This window comes from Balaenoptera acutorostrata, chromosome 5, assembly GCF_949987535.1.
Source record: "Balaenoptera acutorostrata chromosome 5, mBalAcu1.1, whole genome shotgun sequence".
Lineage (NCBI taxonomy): Eukaryota > Metazoa > Chordata > Mammalia > Artiodactyla > Balaenopteridae > Balaenoptera > Balaenoptera acutorostrata.
In genome coordinates, this window is record NC_080068.1 from 50,982,317 (window position 1) to 50,997,698 (window position 15,382).

At 42.6% G+C, this 15,382-nt stretch overlaps 1 protein-coding gene and 1 long non-coding RNA gene across 2 annotated transcripts in view; one reads left to right on the forward strand and one right to left on the reverse strand.

The window, feature by feature from the left end:
- LOC130708204 (NUT family member 2G-like) overlaps positions 1 to 15,382 on the reverse strand; it is a 60,749-nt gene that overhangs the window by 10,741 nt on the left and 34,626 nt on the right. The gene's annotated exons all lie outside the window — the stretch shown is intronic.
- On the forward strand, positions 765 to 14,542 carry LOC130708222 (uncharacterized). Its single transcript, XR_009008324.1, has 3 exons — positions 765 to 847; positions 4,868 to 5,013; positions 14,465 to 14,542. It is a non-coding gene; the product is annotated as an uncharacterized LOC130708222 (long non-coding RNA).

Here is a 15,382-nt window from a genome sequence, read left to right on the forward strand (position 1 = left end):
ATATTACAAAAAAGGAGGGAGGGAAAGTAAAATTGTTCCCATACTACCTGCTGTGTTGAAATTGGCCCAGATTGTCCACTCTCTCTCAAAGTTATTTAAAAAAAAAAAAAAAAACCGTGCAAAGGAAACACCTGTGAATCAACATTTATTGAAAAACCTCCATGTATTAAATACACTGAGAAAAAATATTCTAGTAGAGTAAATGCGTTTGGAAAAACTCTAGGAACGGAGTCAGGAGACAGTATCTTAAGAGTGTTTCCCAGGTCTGAATTCTTTGCTAGAATTGTTCTTTAACGGAAACTTCAGGCTTGCTAGGAAAAAGGACCTACTGTGTTTTGAAAGGCATAAACAAGAACCAAGGAACTGCAGTCCAAAGGGCATGAAAGCACTTGCCCCAATTGGAGGCTACTGTGCTTAGAGCGGAGCTCTCCAGAACTCTTTGTAGCTAAGTGCATGGGTTTCACGTGTGCAATAGAAAAATCACGAGTGCACATCTCACAAGAGCTGGTTTTAAGAAGAGACCAGCACAAAAGTTCCCGGCGGGGAGCGTCGCCAGAGACGCTCCGCAGCGTGCCCGACACTCCACCTCACTCCTCTCTGGCAGAGAGCTGCAGGACCAGATGCCCGCGTGCCCCGCGCCTGCACGCCTGCGCACGCCCACTGGGGCGGGGCTCTCGGGCACGCGGACCGCCGTCCTCCCACGGCTCCTGGCGTCTATTGGGGCAGTTGGCTCCGCTCCGGAAGACAGGAGCGCATGCGCGAACGCGGAGGGTGGGGCCCCAACGGCCGTCCGGCGGGGGCGGGGCCTGTCATGGCGGCCTCGAGAGTCAATTCCAGGAACCCTGAGGTAAGGGGTAGGGGGACTTTTCACCCCTCAGGTGTCACCGCTCTGCGCTGTTGTTCACCCTGTGGGTTATTTGTGCCCTTGTCCGTGTAAGGAGACTCCCCACAATGTGGATTCACGCCCCCATAGAGCTCGATTCCCTTGAGGGGTTTACCCCAGGGTTATTGGCACCGCTGGGGAGCCGGCTGCATGAAGGGTTCAGTGATTGCGGGGCCTACAGTGGGGGGTCAATAGTGTGTGTGAGCTATTAAACAGGTGCCCAGGTGCCGTTCTAGGCTGCGCGTTCTGAAGAGTACAAAAGCTAGAGGGACGTTCTTGCGAGTTGAAAACCCTCATCTGGTTCCAAAGGTGTAGCTCAGGTGATTGGAAAATGAGTGAAGATCGAGGGAACACACTCATGGTTTCACTAGTGTCTTCCTTCTTATCATAAAAACAGCAATCACCACTTATGTTCAAACTGCATTCTTTTGTCAGTGATGGGAGCAACTTTGCTGAATGTGGTAATAAACATGTATTTGTAGTCTGATGTCACATCATGATTGATTTGCAAGCATAGATGGGGTCTGTACATATTTAATTGGTTGGTGGGAATCTGATATGTAGTCAAATGTGTGGGTTGGTTTTGTCTGTGGATGTTTGTGTCTGAAGGGAGGTCATGCCTGTGTTTTTGTGAGAGTGTGTAAGAGTGAGTGTTGTACTTGGAGGGTGTTGAGATGTGACGCAGGCATACTCAAGGAGTTGGTGGTTAGGTGTTTGTAATTAGGTGTTTGGGGAATATGTTTACATGGGTTTTTTTCACCCATGAATTTGGGGATTTATGTGTGTCTAATGGTGGATTTGGAAGGATTATCTGCATATGCATAAGGGCAATGTCAGGAAAAGTAGTGGTGTATATTACTTTGGGTGTCCAGTCTGTTTATTTTGTATATTTGGGGAATGTAGGATGATCATTTGTGTATTCAGGGCATGTTGTATGGTTCTGGGGTGTTTGTGTGTGTGCATTTTCAGGAGCTGTCTATGTATATTTGGATGTGTAGAGGGCGAGTCTGTGACTGTTTTATGGGACTGGTGGATGTTGTATATGTAGGTACGTTGTGTTTGTATGATTCTGTATTCTGCAAGATGGCAGAGTTAATTCTGTGTGAGAGGTTGGGAATGTGGGGTTATGTATATGCCAGTAGTGTGGTACTGTATGTGTATTTGGAACAAAGGGCATATAGGATGATATTATTGCATATTTGTAGTATTCTGGGTAATTGTGGTTGCATTTGGGACTTGTGGAGAGTTATGTGTTAAATGAGTTGGTGTGTGTATTCAAGGGGCATGGCCACTTGGAGGAATATTTGCTGAGGCTGTGCATTTGTAATTTTCAGTAGGAGCCTCTGAAGCTTATGTATTTTGGGAAGTGAGTATATGTGTATCTGATAAAGAGGTGGGGTTCTATGTTTCTACAGGGAAGTTGGACAATTGCATTTCTATGTATTAGAAATACGTGATATGGGTATTTGTTAGTACTTGCATATGTGTGAGCTGGCTCCTAATAGCTAGGGATAATTTGATACATGGAAGTTGTTTCATAAATGGTTTGCTGGAGACACTTCCATGTATCTTACTTGTGTATTCTAATCTGTGTGTGTGTCCATCATCAGGTTCATGCATTATCAAAGTTTGTTCATAAGGTATGGAGTTGTTAGGAGTATTCAAAGTGTATTTCTTTGGAGAATGCTAGGGTGTTTATACATGTGTTTGGTAGGAGTAAGAGGTGGTCTGTCTATATATTCAGGGTGAGGGTAGAAATATATATATATATAAACACCCCCACACACATATACAGTTTATATGTTGGGGTAGTGGTGGGGAGCTTGTATTCTGGAGAGGTAGCATAATGTATAGTGTTTGGGAGGGGATCTGTATGTTCAGGGCTTGGGAATATTTGCATGTGTGTGTCCATAGGTGTGTGAGAATTGTGTATGTATATTAGTAAGACTGCAGAGGTTGTTGGTGTTTTTCTGTTTTGAGTGTGTCTGAGCATTTGGGGTGTATACTCATGAGTAGTTTGTGGGTGTGTGTATTTGTGATTTGTGAGTATATCAGGAGGCTTAGAGTCCTCTATGTGTCTATTTCCAAATGTAATGCCTGAAGAATTGAGTGGTGTTGCTTGTATGTGTGTTCTCAGTATTAGTGAGGTGGACTTATATGTACAGTTGACCCTTGAACAACACACGTTTGAACCACACGGGTCCACTTATAGTGGATTTTTTTTCCAGTAAATACTACAGGACTACTACACGATCCATGGATGCAGAACCACTGCATGGAGGGTTGGCGCCCTAACCCCCAAGTGGTTCAAGGGTCAGCTGTATTTGATAAGAATAGGTTATTTGTGGCTGTGTGTGTTTTTGAGTTCCTGGGGCTTCTGGGGTATGTATTCTGGGGGATGTGAGAGTTTAGTTTGTGTGTTTGGAAACCAGTAGACGGTGTAGGTTATGTGTGTGTGCAGGAATCCTGGAGTATATGTATTTTAGGGCTGTGGGATTGCATATGGGTCTTTTCTGGGTTGCACATGAGACAGTTGTGTACTTGGTGAGCCTGTGTGTTTAGGTACTCAGTGTGTACATCTGGATGGCATATTGGTTGCACGTGTTTGTTTTCAGGCCCATGTTGTGTGTGTATATATAGTTGTGAGAGTGGAATGTGAATATTCAGGGTGAGTAAGGTTTTGTCTGTAAAAATTTAGGTAGTAAGAGGTAGTCTGTTTGTGTATTTATTCAGGGTGAGGGTAGAAATGTACGTGTGTGTTCAGGATATATATATATATATATGTATATGTACAAACACATATGTGTATGTGGTATCCTTTTGGTTATATATCTGTGATGGGAGTTGAGGGTTCTACTTGGGGTGTAAGTGGATTGTGTGCACAAATTCATAGGAAAAGGTATGGGATGTGCTGGAACTGGTTCATACTATCCTGGGATAGTCAATGGTGCATATCTCTTCCCAGCTCTGTGTTCAGTGATTTCAGGTGGGTAGCTTGAAACTGGTCATGCTGGGAATATTTATACCACGTAGATAGCATAGGTGAAGTCTTTCCCACCTTTCTAGAAGAGTTTTTTAGCACTTACCAGCACACCACTGATGTGCGTGTTTGGATGTATGTATGTATGAAGCAAGAATATTTGGGCATCGGTGGGTACGCATGGGACACCCATGTGAATTGTGAGTGGGGCATCTGGGGCTATGGGCCCCTGTATATGTGCATTGACCCTGGTAATTGTGAATCATTGCATTGCTCCTATCAGGTTGGTCTGTTCTTTAGGGCCAAAGAATCCCCATAAATGTTGTAGATTCCCAGTAGAAATCATGCAGATGGATACAGGGGTGTCTGTACCTTAGGCAGGTGGACACTCCTTCAGCATTTGTGTGGTCCTAGCATCTGGGTCCCTAGAAGGGGGGGGCCTGGTGGACAGATGGCCATGCAGAGCAGAACCTTCACAGGTGTGTTGTTGGCGTGACAGGCAGCAGTCAGAAAGTCACGGGGCTTCCTGGATAGGAGGTCAGATGACCAAGGGCTCTCCCAGGAAAATACCCTGAGAATCAGTTGGACAGCTACAGGCGTTACTGGCTCTTCTGGGGCACAGCTGACGTGCAAGGACACCCTCCACATGGGGTCCAGAGCCACGTGTCCCTGAGCCCAACTGCCCCAGGGTGGTGGGAACTGTTGCGTATCAGGCTGGTCAACTGTATCACTAGGTCTCAACCAACCTGTCTCCATGGAAATCTAAGTCCTCAGGGATAGGCAGGACCTCTAGGGATCAGTGAGCTGACAAGGACAGAGGTGAGGAGGCTTTGTCCCTGAGGGAGAGTTGGGGACTGAGACCTGGAGAGCCTAGGGAGTCCCACTCTGAGGAGATATGGCTCTGATGTTCCCAAACCCTTTAGACATGTTCTCTGTTCTTTTCTGAAGGCTCAAGATGCTTCTAGCAGTGGGAAGCTTAGCTCAGTTTCATGTTTCTCTGATAGGATGAACTGACCCTTTTATTCACTATTCCACATCGAGCTGCAAACCCATCAGATGGAACCACGTGATCATTGTGGCCGCCAGCTGACCCCACAGCCACCTTGTGCCTCCCTTGGACCCACCCAGGAATTTCTGAGCCTTCTTTATGGTGAGTCTTGTGGCCTTTTCTCCCTCATTGTGAATCCTCCTGCCAATAAAACATGCTGTGAGTGTTAACAAAAGGAAACCTCAACTAGAATTGGAGTCTGGAAGGCCCGTAGAGGGAGCTCTCATGCCGTGTCACTCATCATCCATGACCCCAACAGGAAGAGGTCATTTAGTGACCCCAAACAGGAAGTGCAACCACTTTACTACCCCAGCTGGAGGAGGGAAGACTTCCTTCCTGGCCAGCAACAAGAAATAGAAAATAGAAATAGCTAATAGAAAATTCCGCAGTTTAGCCAATGAGAAGCCATTGTCACCTGAAGTTTCACTTTCCTCCAGTGAACTTTCATTTTTTCCCTTGATGATGACTTTCTTTCCTTGTCCCAGCCTCTTTACTTTGAAAGCCTTCTGGGACTTCCCTGGTGGTCCAGGGGCTAAGACTCTGCTCTTCCAATGCACGGGGCATGGGTTCGATCCCTGGTCGGGGAACTAAGATTTCCACATGCCGTGTGGCGTGGCCAAAAAACAAAAAGCCTTCCATGTTGTGTAACCCGTTGGAGTATCTCCCTTTCTGTCAGATGAGATGCTGCCTGATTCATGAATCGTTTAATAAAGCCAATTTATTCAAAATTCAAAGTAAATCTTCACATTTACTCGGTTAAATTTTGTTTTTTAATACATTGGTGGCATTCAGAGGTGGCCACTAACAGTTTCATATGTATCCCTCCAGAAATGTTCTGTATCAAAATATGTATGTGCACTTTTCTAAAATCCACTCTTATGATTCCTCCTGCTAACAGGATGATTTTATGATTAAATGCTTATCTTTTAAAAAAGAAAAAGATAAATATATTGGTGGCAGTGATGGGATCTGAAGCAAATTTCTGATAACATTTGGGACAAGGAGAAACAGGTGTAGTGCCCACAACTCCTTTGAGTTCACTGTCTTTCTTGCCATTCCTGAAGGTTGTTGGTAAGCTCCTCTTGGTTTGAGCTCCATTCTCTTTGATTGAGTTTGTGTTCGAAATCTAATTGGCTTTCCTTTACAGGGCAGGTCAGTTTGGCTGGTAGAGGATTCTCCCTGAGGCCAAACCCCTAGCCTTTCTGATGGAAATTCCCAGGACACAGTAACATCTCTCGGTTATTGCCAGTATATTTTTGAGTGGGAAACCCTAGCCCCTAATTTTGTTCCCTGGATTCCACATTGGGCACTGCTGGCAGTGTAGTCTGCACTTCCCCATCTGTTTGGAATCAGCTCTCAGTTTCCATGCTTGGAACTGTTGGTGGTGGCTATAGTTCTCCATTTTGTTTGGCATCAGTTTGCAGTCCCCATTCCTTGGGATCTGCTGGTTGGATCTTTTTCCTCAGTCCAGGGATCCCTGGGAATTGGTGGTGGTGCATACCAGGCCTTCTTTTGGCCAGGACATAGTGACATCTCTTTGTTACTGCTGATATATTAAGGCGCAGTTCTTTTGTGTGTTCTTTTGGGTTGACAATGGCTAGCTAAGGAAATGAGATCCTTTATCACCAAAGGGATGAGAATGCCAGCTTCTGGCACACCTGCTTATTTTATATTTGAGAACTATGGTCCTGGAGGCTGTAGATATTTAGAAAGATGGCAAAATTATACTAATATTGATCTAGAATTACAATGGTCATTGTGGGGAATGTTCCAGTTAGACAAGATTGTTCATTTAAGGAAAACACTAGAGAGCAAGGGTTCCCAAATTGGACAGGGAGAATGAGATACCTGTTTAATTGGTATGTAAAAGTTTACAGAAGGTTTCAAGATTCCAAAATAGCTTCGTTTAGAGACTTAGAACAAAAAGCTAATGAAAAATTAAAGAGACAAAAGGTACCTGAAACAAAAGACCATAGGACGGATGTGACTGCAGATTTAACTCCTACTGTCCCCCCCTTTCCTTTTTCACCTGAGTACTCTTATTTTACTCATTTTCTGTCTGAAATACTTTTCTATTCCCAAAGGAATATTTAACAATTGCCATTTAAAGTAAAACTAGCTGAGGTTGCAGGTGAGCCCCCTCAAGTGTCCTTTACCCCTTGGTCAAAGATTGAACTGAGAGCTATAGTCAAAGAATTCTCTAAACCTAGGGAGGAACTCCCACCATTTTTTGAAGAATTTAGAGTCACCGTCACGGCCTATGTCCCCAAACTGCTAGATCTTTATCCGCTTGTACACATGTTGGTAGGACTGGGGGAAGCCCCAGAATGGACGCGGGAAGCAAAATGTCATAATCCCTAGAATGATATTCAAGATCCTCAACCTAAAAAGGCTTGCAGAATAACAACTAACCTTTTATAAGCTATTCCTAAAATCTTCCCTGCTCACACTTGGTCTATTATTAATTGGCCTAATAATGATTGGCCTGTTATTCACTCATACAAACAAAAGAGGGGTGAATCTGTGGAAGACTTTAGAGCCAGTTTGTAGGCTCTCTTTTTACAGCATTTGGGGTTCCAAGCAATAAAAAGGCCACTCAGCCTACTTTAACTGCCCTCTTTGTAAATGGATTATCTTCTGAGATTAGTGGATTGATAAAAGGGCAGAAAATAGGCTGGGAGGCTGTAGGCCTGACTGAACTCCTGACTATAGCTGAGCATTTTGAAAGGACCTTGGAGCAAGATCACAAACAGAAATCCACCAAGCTCATAGCCTTACAGTTACAACAGCTCTAAGGCAAGAGACACAAAATAACACCTAGGTCTCCCCCATTACAACCTCCTAGGGGTCCATGATCAATTCGATGACCCAAAGTTGATGTTTCATTTGTAATCAGTGAGGACACTGGAAAAAAAGGTGTCCTCAAAGGTCCTATGCAAACTCTTCACAAATGCTCTCATATCTGTATCAAAGGGAGGCCCCCCCCCCATGACCCTCTCCCCTAGTTGGCAGAACTCCAGAGGTTCTCTGGTAAACTATTACCAGCAATTACCTTAAACAGCCCAGAGGAAAATAGAATGAAAATTAATGAAAAACTGCCAATTTTTAGCTGATACTGGAGCTATGCTTTCTACTTTAAACCCCACTCTAATAGTTTACTTTGAAATCTACATTAAACCCTAACCCTAACTGTAAACATAATTACCTAACCCTTTAACACCCTATCCCTAGCCCTAACCAGAGCTGTGCTTTCTACTCTAAATCCCACCCTCAAAGAACAACAGGTCCCTCTGAGTCAAGAGGATGTTTCCATAGTGGGAGTACCTAATAAAGTTCAAAGAGAATTTTTATCTCAACCAAGATTCCTTTTTGCTATGCAATATAGCCCCAGTTAATCTATTCGGTAGAGATCTCTTTTCTAACTTAAAAGGGCCAGTACATTTTGCCTCCAGTGGAGATCTCACCTTAAAGTTTCCTGATCAACCTGAACCTGATTATTTATGTTCCTTACAATCTGTCTTGGACATAAAAGAGGAAGTTCAGCACAAGTTCTCTAATTTGATGGAGATGCCTGCAAATTTGGGGGCTACTTCTGACAGTGTTAACATCAGAAGAATAAAAAAATGCCAACCTATAAAGATTCAGATAGATGTAGCTAAACCTCTCCCTAGGTTTCCTCAACAACTATTAAAGCCTGCGGTCATACAAGGTCTCACACCTATTGTAGAAGACTTAATTTCCCGGGAGGTGGTCATTGCTGTACTCGTCCCTGCAGCATGCCAATCTTGCCTGGTTGGAAACCTGGCAGGATGGCGATTTGTCCAGGACTTGGGAGCTGTTAATCAAAATAGTTATTCCCTGTTTTCCTGTTGTTCCAAACCTAGCCACCCTTCTGTCCCAAGTTTCAACTGATTCGGAATGGTTTACTGTAGGAGACCTTTGTTCACCTTTCTTCAGCAACCCGGAGACCCAACAGCCAATATCTATATGCCTTTACTTGGAACAGTCAACAATATACCTGAACTTTTATGCCTCAAGGGTTCACTGGGACCCCTTCTTTTTTCTCCCAAGTACTTCACCAAGATTTAAGTACCCTCTAGTTCCCTGAGAAATCCACCTTTTTACCATATGGAGATAACCTCCTGCTGTACTCAGCTACTGTAAAGATTCCATAAGGCATGCATAAAAGATTCCATTTATTTCCTGCAACAGTTAGCTGAGAAAGAACACAAAGGAAAAATTACAATTATCTCTAGACACTGTTCATTACCTAGGACAAAATCTAAGCACTGAAGGAATTCAGCTATGTCCAGAGAGAATTAGGCTGATACAGGAACTTCCTAGACTCACAACTAAGTGCTAGCATTGTGGATTTCTAGGTTTAGTTGGTTATTGCAAGCTCTGGGTTCCAAATTTTTCTCTGTTACCTCTTCCACTCTATGAACTTATTAAAGATTTAGTTCCTGAATCCTTTGCTTGGGAAGATAAACATAAGCAGGCTTTTATAAGGCTAAAACAAGCACTGCAAGAGCTGCCTGCCTTAGGGTTACCCAAATGATCAGGTTCAGGTTGATCCGGAAACTTTAAGGTGAGATCTCCACTGGAGGCAAAATATATTAGCCCTTTTAAGTTAGCAAAGAGATCTCTACCTAATAGATTAACTTTAGGTTATTCAAAACCTTTTACTTGATTTGTGCATGAATGGCATAATCAGGCCCCGTGGAACTATGTGAGCATGGTAGTAAACATAGGCCTTTTGCCTATTATAGCATGCAACTTGATTCAGTTGCTTATGCCTGTCTCAGTTGTCTTAAGGTTATAGCCACAACTGCAAATTTAGTGGAAGCCTTGGCAGATTTGACTCTAGAAAATGAAGTTTATTTGCAAACTCCACACATTGTCCACAGTCTTCTTAACTCTGAATTGACAACATTTCACTGCAAGTGTCACTAGCTTCACTTCCTGTGAAATCCTGCTTTCACCACCTAATCTTTATCTTAAACTTTACAACGTTCTCCATCCTGCTACACTACTACCTCTGTCTCACAAAGGTGAGGACCATGACTGCAAGGTAACAGTGTCCCATGGGAATTCCCTGGTAGTCCATTGGTTAGGACTCCGAGCTTCCACTGCAGGGAGCGCGGGTTCGATCTCTGGTCGAGGAACTAAGATCCCACAAGCCACGTGGCGCAGCCCAAAACAAAAACAAACACAAAAAACAAACACAAAACAAACAAAGAGAAAACAATGTCCCATTTTGTGACACCGTGTCCTGAGTAAAGATGTTACCAAGTCCAAGCTTGCTGTGCTTGCCGCACGACAGGCCAATAAATCGGAGATGAGGTGTTGAGGCAAGGAATATGACTTTATTCGGAAAGCCAGCAGACCGAGAAGATGGCGGACTAAAGTTTCAAAATAACCATCTTATCGGGGTTTGGATGCCAGTTTCTTTTATAGCACAGAGAGGGGGAGGAGATGAGGAGGTAAAGTAAAAGGGCCATAAGTTTTGCGAATATCCCCTGGAATGGCCAGCCTCAGGGAGGGGATGTGTTCATTTCTTCTTAATTGCAGCCATCCACAGGTGGACAGAGTCCGTATGTTTCCCTGAACAAAGGCACTTTGGTTTAACATTCAGGCAGAGGGGCAGGGTTCCCCGAGGCAGGCCATTATGTACAGACAGAATCCTTGTAGTGAACAAAAGCAGCGGAAGGCAAAGGTTAAAGTCAAAGAAACAGATCCAACGTGTAGTCAGATTTGGCTCCTCCCTGTTCCAATTCCCTACTGTCAATGTCCATTCCACAGTCTTGTGGAAAAAGGGGTGACGGCCCTTCTAATTGCTTCGTCAGACGGAACTTTCCGGGAGTGTCCACCATCGGTGCCAGTGTTCCAAACGTTGTTTTTTTTTTTTTTTTTTTGTTCCTCTCTGGAAAGTGTCTCCTTTACACCTGTAGCCTTAAAAAAATATTCTCAGCCTAAAAGTTGAGAGTTATGATCTATTTGACGGGAATTTTGAGAGCTTCAAGCCTGGGAAGCAGCATCTCAAGTTAAGGAATTTGGCAGTTTTCTATGTATGGGAAGATGCAAGAGTCTGGGCTCACTGAAATCATTCATTTGATATGTACCTCAGCTACCCGGGGCCTGTATCCTATATTCTCATATCCTGAGTTTCGTCAGGGCTCACCGGCTCACGTTGGAGGGCTGCAATCGCTAATGACTGATGTGTCAGGCAATATTCCATTTCTCAGATCCTCTCCTCTTGGTCAGGATTTTGACCAATATTTGGGAGACATTTCAGGATCAAATTTTGTCCCACGGTGCTGGGAGGCTCATCCCAGGTCAGGGGAGAATTCTTGATATGCCACTCCAGGTGCTAGTTTTTGGACTAGGCCCTATTGATAATTAAAGATCCTCTGGATCCTCTATCTCATTATGATCCAGGAGACATTTTCCCTTGTTGCTTCCTCCCATACCTAGAATCACACTATTACAATTATTTTACGTTATAAATGTGATCTATCTCCTCAAGATGTTTAGCCATAGAGGTATTGTTGGAGGCCTGGTTACATACTGGGTACTGTAAGAGACACCCATCTTATAAAGTAGACAGGATATAAGTAATGCAGCTAGTAACGTTAACAAAGACACAGTGCAGCAGGGAGACACAAAGAGCAAACAATCTGGAAACAAAGAACAATGATCAGTGTAACTACTTGTAATCCAATTGCAATGGCGAGCGACCAGAGGTACCATAACTGATTTAGTGAGCCATCCGCTGTTTCAGTATACCAGCAGTGCATGCTTAGACATGCACGGCTTAATCTTTGAGACAAGCATACGCTACTGGCAGGATCAACCAGGTAGAGAGAAAAAGATAAATGTTTCAATTCTGCTTACAAGGGTATAATTTAACAAATTACTGTAAGTCATAATTAGTTTAAGGGGAGGGTTTTGCTTACACCTGGAAAACACAGATTGAAAACAGTCATTTTTCAGATAGAAACCATAAAAATTATAACCATAGTCACCAGTTTACCCAGTCATGTGCAACTAATCGTTTTTGTTAACAGCTTTATGAAGCCATCAGGTTTCCCATTAGAATTCTTCAAGATCTTACCCAGTTCACCTTTATGGTCTGAAACCCAGAAACTTGTATTTATCCAAAGGTCCCTTCTATAAATCTTCTTGAAGAGGAAGCATTTTTGCAAAGGCATCAGAGTGAAACCATAACTGTGTACAATGACGAAAGACTTAAGGCGGCACTTTTTTTTTTTTTTTTTGGGTGTAATTCAGATTTTATTGCTTATTATGTCATTCCATACAACTTTAGGTAAACACGTTGAGAAAATATACTGGGAGTATTAAACAGATGATGGCAATATTGATGAAAATGTTCAAGTATTTTACATAAGGTAGTTAAGAGGCACCGCTGCCACCATCACCACCACCGCCCCCCCCCGAAATTTGTACATTTCGTATAAAAAGAGTAAAAATAGTTCATTGGCATTTAACTAGCATTATTCTTTGTAATCTATGAACCACGATATGCCTGAATAATTTCAGAATCTTCAGAGCAAAACAAAGCATTTTCTTCCACTAGCAGACATAGCAGTTTCAGTTTCTTTAAAAAACAAGCAAACAAATCAGCACAACAAAAACTATACACACAACCCCAAAACAAAAAAGTTGGCATATTCCAGTGGTCCGGAATTTTGACATTTCTATCGCATTAATTCAAGAAATAAAATGTGATTCAGCATTTAAAAATGAGACAAGCTTCTTCACCATAGTTATACTTACTTTATAATTGAAACGATTTAACTGAAGCCAATGTTAACCCAGCAAAAACCATGGCTATAACTCAAACTGCTCTTTTGATAAAGAGACTTCTTTAAAAGTTAACTATTCTTTAAAAACTCAGACCCGAGCTGCACAGGTGTAATTGAGGAACCGACAACTGACTCTTCCAGAAACCACAGCAGCAGTTCCAAGTGTTTCTGAAGCTGGGGAGTATATTCAGAATCACTGTAAATGGCACATACACATCAGTAACTTCCTGCTAAAACAGCATTTGAAAGACTTCTAGGTCTATTTTTACAAAGATGAGTGGGCTGAGACATACATTTGGCTACTTGAAAAGAAACAAAGAGAAGGCACGTTTAAATCTGATTACGATGCAATTGACAAAGTAACGTGGTTACTGCGGTGACATGCAACACTTTCCGATAATAAAGGGAATTCTGACTGGTCACATTTTACCAGGACATACCAAATGTTACGAACTCCATATAATCTGTAGAATACCTGTATCATTTGGCATACAATGTAACTTAAGAAGATTTATTGCTTATTTGACAACACTTCCCGTGTAATTCAACATACCAAGTCAACCTAATTAGTTAATATCTCTCTTTGGGATGTTTCAGGGGCCCTTTGAAGCACCCCAAAGTTGGCTAGAGGTCAAAGGAACTTCATTATAATTTGATTTGGGAAGTTTTGTCCGAAAAATAAGAAAAGGGGTTAAAACAGTCAGATAGGATCACATGTCACTGTGAAACAATAGTTATTCAGTTAGCCAAAGTAACAATAAAAGATTTCCAAGGCAAGTACAGAACAATCTCTTAAAAGGTAGAAAAACTTAAACTCTGGTATCAAAGGCAGTCCAAAATCTTAAGAAACCTTGTCTACTTAACAGAGAGAAAAGCGAAATTCAAGTTTTGCACCAGCTTACTTTTAAAATTTATTTACTCAGTTAAACTTATTTTAAACTTAGTCAATCCTGACCACGTACAGAACTCTTTTTTTCAGGGTCCACTTTCCATAAACCTTCTGTCACTTATTTTAGCACAGTTCTGACTTTCAAGTGGTCAAATATCTGGAGGGACTAATTTTAGATAGACCTTCCTAAAAGATAAGTATTTTAAAAAGTTCACCTAAAGCTCTTATTTCGGTTGCATTTTCTTTCCTTAAAAGTTTCTTCACATCAGGTTATTTCCTTGCTGACGAATTTGCAATAGATATAACAAGATTTTATTCAGCTTATATTAAACCTAGGCACAATAAAAGTATTATACTTAATGTTGATGACTCTAACAGCATGTCTATATTTATTAGATCAACAAACGACCGTTAGTACCAGGTCTGAATTAATACTAAATATTTCCCAGTTCACATGAACCTGAAGCTCATTTAGCTCAATTTCTCTTGTATTTAGAATAGTTTGGTTTGTAAGTGCTCACTTTTCTTTAAGCCAATTAAATAGAGCTCATCCACAAATCAACCTCAGCAATGTTATCCAAAGACAAAGACACATACAAGGACACAAACATACAGAGACGTCATAGTTGTCACTTCCAAATTTCAGCAGGGAGTCAGGTACAGCTATGTGAAACCCATCAGTTTACAAAAAGAGGTTGGATTCAAATTAGGTTTCTGACAGATGGAAAAAATCAAACTCACTTGTCTAGATGGCTGAATTTTTACAGAAAAGACACTTAGGTTTTTTATTTATCCTTGATAAGTCAATTTCTAAATTACTTTACCCTCTTTTCAAAAGATGCATTTTAAAAAGATGGCAGAGATGAGGGTTCCTGAGAAGACCAGAAAGGACGTTTGCATCTCAAAGATACAGGCAAGTTTTTCCTAGGATGACTTTGTTTCCCCTTTGTTTAATATTTACAAGCCTCTTAAGATAAACAGGGAGGGGTTGGGGAGTGGTATCCATTGGAGAGTCAATCAACTCGTTCCCCACTGTCAAAGTTCCCTGGGGCTCCTGTGGGGAAATTGGAATCGGACGCCTCAAGTCCAAGGGCGTCGCCTGGCCTCTCATAGGTTATCAGCACAAGGGAAATTGCCCTGCTGTGGAAGTGGCTCCCGGTCCAAGTTGGGTGGCCTGTGGAGTCTTAGATGGTGATACTAAATCCGGCTCCTGTGCTCTGGGCGTTAACACAGAAACTTCTATTTGACCCCCGTGGGTAGGGGAAACAGGAGGTGGTGAATATGATGGCGGCATGGGGGGAGGGTGGGCAGTTGGAACAACTGCCGGTGCAGCCTGCTGTTTTGCAAAACACTTGTAACTGCGAGATCCTATAAAAGTTGAGTGAGCCATTCAGGGGCTACCGCCCTTCTGATCCTGTATTTTGGGTCCGCACCCTATTACAATAATATATCATGTGTTTCTTAGTCATAGGCTCAGGGCTATGTTTCACCCATTTATCTAATATAGGCCCCAAAGGGCTCTCCTTCAGGGTAGATGGAGTATTTCCCGTTTTGTACACCAAAACGCAAAAGACGCAAGCAAACTCTGGCATCAGTGCACACCAAACCAAGACCAAAACCAACGAACCAGTTCCCAAATCGGTTCTGAGGGGGTGTAGTGGTGTAGAGAGCAGCCGTCTGGTCCAGAAGCCCACAGGCAGCTAGGAGGAGCTGTGTTAGTGCAAAGGCTCCGGGACACACAGTCCATTCTCAGCCC